The 1,631-nt window shown below is 32.1% G+C and overlaps 1 protein-coding gene across 1 annotated transcript in view; it reads right to left on the bottom strand.

The window, feature by feature from the left end:
* Positions 1-1,631, bottom strand: part of LOC106474977 (transport and Golgi organization protein 2-like) — a gene marked incomplete at its 3' end in the record, with an annotated part of 5,025 nt that overhangs the window by 1,508 nt on the left and 1,886 nt on the right. The window lies entirely within an intron of this gene.

Genomic DNA, 1,631 nt, shown 5'->3' with positions numbered 1-1,631 from the left:
GTTTTAATGTGCTCTTGAGCATTCATGCAGGTAGCAATGGATGATCAAGGAAAATCCATAAAACTTTCAGAAAAATACAGTTTAACAGTTTCAGCACTAGACCTACAGCAGGTGATACAAGAAACCAAACTCCAGGCTGAGAACAGTGGATCACAGCAAAGTGCACGATGCATCACGATGTTTGGTTGATAAACACTCTGTTACATTTTGTGAAATTGGCTAACTAGAAACCAATATTTTTCAGACAAACACAAAATAATCAAATCATTGTGCTATATTCAAAAGTTCAGTAAACTCTCTATATATAATTCAAGAGTTGTCTGTCTGTCTGGTGTCTTGACACTGAAAGTTTATGTGACCTCTCCAAATATTGTGTTTAAGTGAGTAAGAAATCAGATGAATGGCTCAATCATTTTAATTTTTATTAACAAATACAATGACAAAGAAAAGTGATGTTTAATATCACAGATGAACTCAACAAGTTGCAAATATCACTATTATATAATAAAGACTACACTTGCTGAGAGAAATTAATACAAAGATATGGAACATATTAAAATAAAACACTTGAAGAGAGCATAAACTAAACATTATAACACAAGTACTGCCAAACGAGAAGTGATAGTTTGGTAGAATTGAATAGAAGGAGTCACATGCATCAAGAAGTATTTGCACTATTATTGCTGGAGGGTTGTCGCATGATGATTTGCATGAGAAACACATTAGAATTAGTCAATTCCAATTGAGTGGGAGATTCAAGACTTGTGGTATGCATAAATTTTTTTAACATAGAGGGCAACACTGAATAAGAATATCTATTTATCTGTGAGAAGGTAATGTACTGCATGGGAAAAAAAAGTGATGTATGATGTCACGAATAGCACAGAAACCTTTGCTGATTGCCCATATTTAGTAGAATTCATGATGAATGATGCAAATTGTCCCACCAACCTTGTGTTAAAGATGAAGTACATTTACTATTTCAAAATAATTCAGAATTTATTTATTCATCTTTAGAATAAATATTCAATATTAAACACAGCATTGATGAACATCTGAAACCAGCTTCTAACACAAGAAGCAACTCAGACAAGTACCTGTAGATCTTGTAACACATTCCAAGAATTGGTGAGTGTAGAGATAACTTACAGCAAGAAAATTATATAATTGTTACGCAGTAGAATGAAACTGACACAATATAAAATTTAACTTTAAAAAACAAGAGAGACAGTTTCAAATAATGGATAATAATATTAACACATTACAAATACAATTCCACATCCATGACTTATAACCCAAAATTAAAAGTGAAAACGTAAAGCTTTTAAAGCTATTTTTTCTAAAATTTTTATGCACCAAATTGCTTGTGGGTTCATGACTTTTTGGTTAGCTGGTCCCTAATAACATATGTCAAACAAAATGTAAACACAAATATAAGTTAAACAGCAATTAATCCCACTAATTACTTCCGAGGTGTCTTACATATTTAACAATGAAAATGGGTGATTTCCTCCAACGTTCTTAAGCAGTTCTTTACAATGAGCATCGTCAGAGGTAAAAATATAATTACTCAACAGAAATGGAGCCATCTGGTTGCTAGAAGTATCAACTGTAATCGAACTTGTACAGTT

Source organism: Limulus polyphemus, unplaced genomic scaffold (assembly GCF_000517525.1).
Source record: "Limulus polyphemus unplaced genomic scaffold, Limulus_polyphemus-2.1.2 Scaffold7928, whole genome shotgun sequence".
NCBI classification, from domain to species: Eukaryota; Metazoa; Arthropoda; class Merostomata; order Xiphosura; family Limulidae; genus Limulus; species Limulus polyphemus.
Note: the sequence above shows the minus strand (reverse complement) of the source record. Positions and strands in the feature narration are given on the sequence as shown.